This window comes from Sturnira hondurensis, unplaced genomic scaffold (genome assembly GCF_014824575.4).
Source record: "Sturnira hondurensis isolate 20B ecotype Veracruz unplaced genomic scaffold, ASM1482457v3 Scaffold0001872, whole genome shotgun sequence".
Lineage (NCBI taxonomy): Eukaryota > Metazoa > Chordata > Mammalia > Chiroptera > Phyllostomidae > Sturnira > Sturnira hondurensis.
In genome coordinates this window covers 448,188-454,995 of record NW_028074503.1, presented here as the reverse complement: position 1 = coordinate 454,995, position 6,808 = coordinate 448,188, and positions in this window count along the sequence as shown.

Here is a 6,808-nt window from a genome sequence, read left to right as displayed (position 1 = left end):
GCGACAGAAGCGGGCAGAGGCGGGCAGAGCCGGGCACAGCGGGGGTTAATTGGCTGTGGGGGGCGGGGCAGTGCCACTGAAAAAGCCGGAAGGAGCTGCGAGTCTTGCTCCTGGGTCCCCGAAGCCCACTGGCAAGCCCCGCCGCGCTTGCACTGCGTGCTGGCTAGCACTTCCCCAAGTTCAGCGCTCAGGGTCGCGGCAGACTCTCGGGCCAGAAATACCCGGCAGGTCTCCGATTTGTCTGGCCTGCAAAATCTCGAAGTGAGCTTCCGAGAAACAGCGCCCAGGAGAAAGAAACAGGGTCTGATCAGACGATCCAACGCCTAGAAGCAGATTCTGGCAACAAGCTTTGCCCTGGAGTCCGAAGGTCCGAGGCAGGGCAGCCAGGGAATCGTGGGCTAGAAAATCCTCAAGCAATTGACGCTTCAAGTTTGCCACCTGAGAAATTAAGAGGCAGGTCACCATTTCTTACACCCCTGCTAATGCAGATTTAAATACATTACCTCTTATCTGTTCGACCCTTCAAGGTAGGCAAGTCATTTTCATTTTATTGGTGGAGAAATGGGGATTCCGAGAAATTAAATGATTTAAATGACTTGCCTAAGGCCACACAACTAAGTGGCAAAGTGTCCTGGCTGCGAACTCTGGGTTCAGGCCTCTGTATTGCACGGACTCATTTTCGGAGCTGTAGGATCCCCCTGAGAATATGGTGAGCGCTATGAGTATTCTCCGCCCCATCCCCCAACCTCTTACTCTTACACCAGGTTTGCACACACCCAGGTTTTTATACCGTAGAGTGCTGATTCTTGCTTTGCACACAGACTTTCAGTTCCTACCTGTGGGGAATACTTAGAAGATTAAATACAATGGGAAACGGTGCTACAGAAGTTTTATTATTCTAGTAATGTAGTGGCCTGCCCAGGAGGGGAGCTAGCGGGTGAATCAATGAGATAACTGTAATGGCTAATGGCCTGCCCAGGAAGGGGGCTCGCAGCTGAGTCAACAAGATCAGGGAGAGCAAGTAACTAAGTAACTGAGGAGTAAGAACAAAGACATTCCTATTGAATCCTATCAGCAGTTCCGCTTTCTTGCTTTAACGCCAGAAGTAACAGTCTGAGTGGCAGACAGCCCCTCACTCTATGTAAACAATTGTTGCCCACTGATCGGGAGCCCAGAATTTGGAGACTGACTCCTCTGGGTCCACGCGAGTAAATAAAGTGCCACTCCGTACACCCGAAAGCGGCTGAGTTGTTTTCTGTAACAGTAGTACGTGTTCCTGTGGGCATGGCGGGGATGTTTTAGGGGCACCCAAGTCCCCTCTGCTGCTCCAGGATGAGTGTAATAATCCTGTTAGATGAGTTTTTTTGTTAAAGGCCGAGATGGTCTCAACTCAAAAGCACTAGGAAAAAAAGAGTGAGGCAAAGGGGTGGCCAGCTAGTTCCAGTTGACTGTGGTCCTGTAAGACTTAGAGCCTTGGTTTGCTATATCTCTTCATTTTCCAAGAGAAGTCTGAAATTTAAATGTTCTTTGTTTTCCCCTATCCTGCACTACTCACTTTGTCTTTTAGAGACTTTTATCATAGGAATTAATATTTATTAAGTTAATTGTAAGCTTTACTCATTTGTTTTGATTTTTTCACGTGGCTGAAATATGTGTTCCATTCATCACCCCCCGCCCCCCCTTTCCAGAACGAGTTTCTGGCCTGGTTGATACATTGAGTACCTTGCGTTCTGGAGATGTCTTTGTTTTTCTTTCAGATTTGAATGTTGGTTTTATTGTATAGCATTCTTAGTTCAAATTAATACTTTTTAAAGAAGTGTTAAGTCTCATTCTTTAAATAAGAAACTGTTTTTTCCCCTGTCTGGGAAATGTTTGGATTTTCTCTTTACTTTTATGGTGTTAAAATATTCTAATATTCTTAGGACTAATTAAAAAATTAATCCTATTCTACAACTGTTGGATCCTTTAAACCAGAAACAAAATTTCTCTGGAAAGTGTTCTGTTTCTTTTGTTGGTTTTCCCTCTTTATTCTTCTGTTTTCTTCTTTCTGAACTTATGTTGGATTGATATTGAACCTCTGAACCTATCATCCATACTTTACTGTTAAAAATTTTTATATTGTTCTTTTTCTCTCAGTTCCTTTTTCTTTAATATTAAAGCTCACTGATTTGATCTCCAACTGCGTTCATTCTTTTATTCAACCAAATTGTTTAATTTTTCTTTGGTGTTGTTTTAAATTTCCAAGTTTTCTTTTCAAAGAACTGTAACAGGGTGCAGCCAAGAGGGGGGGCCCAAAAAGGGATTTGGAATGGGGTCCAGAACTCAAGGTGTCCAGGAGTCAAAAATGGGACTGGCTTGGGGATCAAAAACCCAGACATGGCAGCCATTGGAGGAGAACCACACAGCTTTGCCAGAGTGGGGACCCCCACAGCCATGTGAGAAGGAGAGGGAACCACGCAGCTGTGGCAGTGCAGAGAAAGAACCATGCAGTTTGGGCCAGAGTGCAGACTCCTGCGGCTTTGGTAGAAGAGGCCCAAGCAACTTTGGGGTGCTCCCTTTGGCCACGTGGCCTGGGAGGCAGGAGAGACTTTGCCTGGAAAATGGGTACAGGGAGACTTCCACCAAGATGGGGGCGTAGGTGGAAACACTGTGCCTCCTCTCACAACCAAGTTTAAAGTCAACAAAGTTTCAGTAACAAAAACGCAGCCAAAGCACAGAAAATTGAACAATACAGAAGTCCGACAACAGAAGTTCACCCTGACTGGTAATAGGGGCGGAGCCAGCAGTGGAGCGGGATCGGGCAGAAAGATCCCCAACCCAGGCTCACAGGCAGCAGTGGGTGGATCCCAGGTGTGGGGTAGCAACAGGAGGACCCAGTGAGGGCACAAGGTGGCAGGCTGACCAAGGTCACACATTTGCACACAGATAAACCAGGGAAGGAGCAAGCAGTGAGACAGACTGCGCAAGCCCAGTACTGGGAAGCAGCAGAGGGGACCTCCATTGCCCCTCTCTGACCCTGTTCCCACATACAGTGTCACAACCCAGCGACTCAGTTGCCCGGCCCTGGTGAACACCTAGGGATCCACTCCTTATACGTAACATGTGCGAACAGACCAAAATATGGCTCAAGAACTCAAAGCCCCAGAGCCGATAACTCTAAGCAACCAAGAAATTGCCAACCCATCAAATGCACAGTTCAAAATACTGGTGATCAGGATGCTCACAGAACTGGTCGATTTTAGTCACAAATTAGAGGAACAAATGAAGGCTAAACTAATTGAAATGAAGGGAAATGCACAGGAAACCAATAGTGATGGAAAGGAAACTGGGACTCAAATCAATGGAGTGGACCAGAAGGAAGAAAAAAATGACCAAACAGAAAAATATGAAGAAACAAGAATTCAAAAACATGAGGAGAGGCTTAGGAACCTCCAGGACATCTTTAAATGTTCCAACATCCAAATTATAGGGGTACCAGAAGAGGAAGAGGAACAGCCACGAGTGGAAAACATTTGAACAAATAATAAAGGAGAACTTCCCCAGTCTGGCAAAGGAAATAGACTTCCAGGAAATCCAGGAAGCTCATACAGTCCCAAAGAAGTTGGACCCAAGAAGGAACACACCAAGGCACATCATAATTACATTAGCCAAGATTAAAATGAAGAAGAGAATTCTAGAAGCAGCAAGAGATACAGGGACAGTCACCTACAAAAGAGTTCCCATCAGACTGTCAGCTGATTTCTCAAAAGAGACCTTACATGTCGGGGCCTAAAGATAGCGGATGCAATCTATCAAGATCGCACCAGGAGGGCTTGGCTGAGGCAACCCAAACAGGATATTGCAGCCAAGCCAGGTGGCCCCACCCTTGGGGGCATCCCTGGATCACGAGTACTAACTACCAATCAAGATGCTGATCACGCGCCAACCTACCAATCGTCGCCAGGAGCATGCAGTGAGCATGCACAGGACAACCTATCAGGACCACTTCCCCTCTTCCCCGCCCTCTATATAACAGCCCCGCCTAAAATAAAATTTGCAGCTTGATCAGAATCCTTTGTCTTGCTGCCTTTCTCCGCACCTCTTGTTCCCATCCCTATACATCCGTTTCAGGTAGACTCGGGACCCCAGTTGACTGTTCCGCGGGACGGAACATTACAGGCAAGAAGGGGCTGGAAAGAAGTATTCCAAGTCATCATATCCAAAGACATACAACCAAGATTGCTCTATCCAGCAAAGCTTTCATTTAGAATGGAAGGACAGATAAAATGCTTCTCAAATAAGATCAAATTGAAGGAGTTCATCATCACCAAGCCCTTATTATATGAAATGTTAAAGGGACTTATCTAAGAAAAAGAAGATGAAAAATATGAACAGTGAAAGGACAGCAAACTCAGTTATTAACAACCACACCTAAAACAAAAGCAAAACAAGAGGACAGCTAGATCAGGAGTGGAACCATAGAAATGAAGAATACATGGAGGGTTAGAAATAGGGGAGTGGGAGGAGGAGAAGGGGGGAGAAGGTACAGAAAACAGCATAGACAGAAGAAAATAGATAGGGGGAAGGGCAAGAATAGTAGGGGAAATATAGAATCTAATGAACTTGAGACATGTGGTCATAAACTAAAGGGGGGAATGGTGGGGGAGGGTGTGCAGGGTGGAGGAGAATGAGGGGGTGGAATAGAACAACTGTAATGGTATAATCAATAAAATATATATATAAAAAAAGATGTCAGCAAAGCTGGACTGAATTCCTATTTCTTGTATGTGAGAAATCTGTTGTTCCTCCCACTATCTTTGTAAATATGTGGTACTTTTTCCTTCCACTCACCTAATTCAGTTTATTTGAATTACTGCATTTATAAGCTGTTGTGTGAAATCTACTTCTCTCTCTTTGTATCTTGCCAGCCCTCTGGACATTACCCTAATCTCTTTACTTCCCTATACCCCACTGACCCACACCTGTGTGTAGCAGATTTGAAGGAAGGTTGGTGGTAACGGAGCTGGGCAAGCATCCTTACAAATGAGTATTAGACATGTTTCTTAAAGGTCTGTGGGATGTTCCTGCCACTAGGGAATTTTCACATTGTCTCTTTAACTTAGCTGCCATTGTTTTACTATGTTCCTAGATATTTCATTTTCTACTATTTCCTCCTTTTCTTAGCTCAGTATCCTCATCCCCTCATTGCTATTCCTTTTTTAATCCAATTCATGAATGGTTCATTGAATTTTTGAATTGGGGTGTTACAAATAATCATTCTGTTTAAAGTTATAGCACATATGGTTAAACCAATTTTTAAAAAAAACAAATTTAGTTGAAAAACTCTTGATTCCAGTTTTGAATATTAAAATTTGCTGTTCTTCTGATAGTGAATAAACTCTTATGGTAATTTTACATTTAATATAATATTGTATGTTGATATTTTACCAAAAACTACTGTGCTGTATAAACTGTTGGTTTGACATAATGATGTAGTTTCCTATTTTCTACTGATCCACAAGAATTAATGCAGTAACCAGTGAGTAGAAGCATCCCTAAGGCAGAAAGGTAAGGGATGAGAGCTATGATCAGTTCCAAAAGGCAAGAGGAAACCATATAGAACCTTTGGGTAAAGAACAGTTAGCCCAATTTTACAGGGAGAGCCACCAACCAGGGAGATAAATACCTTGATCGCTTTTCCAGGTTTCTCTGTTCTTTGGCTAGAGCTCAATGGCCTAACCCAACAAGAAACCAGACAGTGAGGGGAACTCACAGATAAGCACAGGATGGCCTTTTAGCACAGTGTGAACGTGGAGAGGTGAAAGGATGATAATGGCATGTGCCGCTTATTTTAATCAGAAGTCTTCCTTTTGGTATTGACAATTTTAGTGTTGATCAGGACTCCAGTTATGGTGATAGAAACTCAGCTTGATGTCATTTAAACCAAAAAAAAAAAAGGAAAAGAAAAAGAAAAAACTGGAGGAAGGGCAGGGCAGGAGCTGATTTTAAGGAAATAAATGCTATTTATTGGGGCAAACCCTCTTCCTCATCTCTGCATGTTTTCTTTTTTAACAAAGTGGGGACCTGGTCTCCATCGGCACTGGAGCATCTTTAGAGCAGTATCATCAGACAAGAAGTAAGGCTCATCTGACTCCACAAAGAAAAGCCTTGAAGAAGATCTTTACCAAGAGATGTAAATGAAGATTTGCACAAATTGGGTGGGGAGAGTGATTTGAAAAATGTTAATTTTTACCAAGTTAATTTATAATCAGAATGCAATCCTAACCAAATCTCACTTGGAATTTTTGGGAATATCAAAAATAAAGTCTAAGCTTTAAGAATCTACATGAATACCAAGATCTAAAATAAAAAAAAAAATCAAAGCAACTTGCTTCTTCATTACTAAAATGCATTATCAAGTGATTAATAATTAAGTGTTGTACTGTTAGAAGAATGGCAAATTAATTGGACAAAACAGATGTGTAGAGATTTATGCATAAATAAAGCAAAGAATCCCAACCAACAGGAATGAATTAACCAATAAATGGTGCTGGGAAAATTAAGTATAGGAAAAATATCATGCTAGAGACTTAAGTAACATTTTATACCCATATAACTTCCAAATGCATTAAAGAGAAATGTAAAAAAAAAAAAAAGCATAGCTTCTGGCCAAGATGGAGGTATAGGTAGACACACCGTGCCTCCTTGCAAACCAAAATAAGGACAACAATTTAGAAACAAAAAACAACCAGAACTGACAGAAAATTGAACTGTATGGAAGTCTGACAACCAAGGAGGTTAAAGTAGACACATTCATCCAGACCAGTAG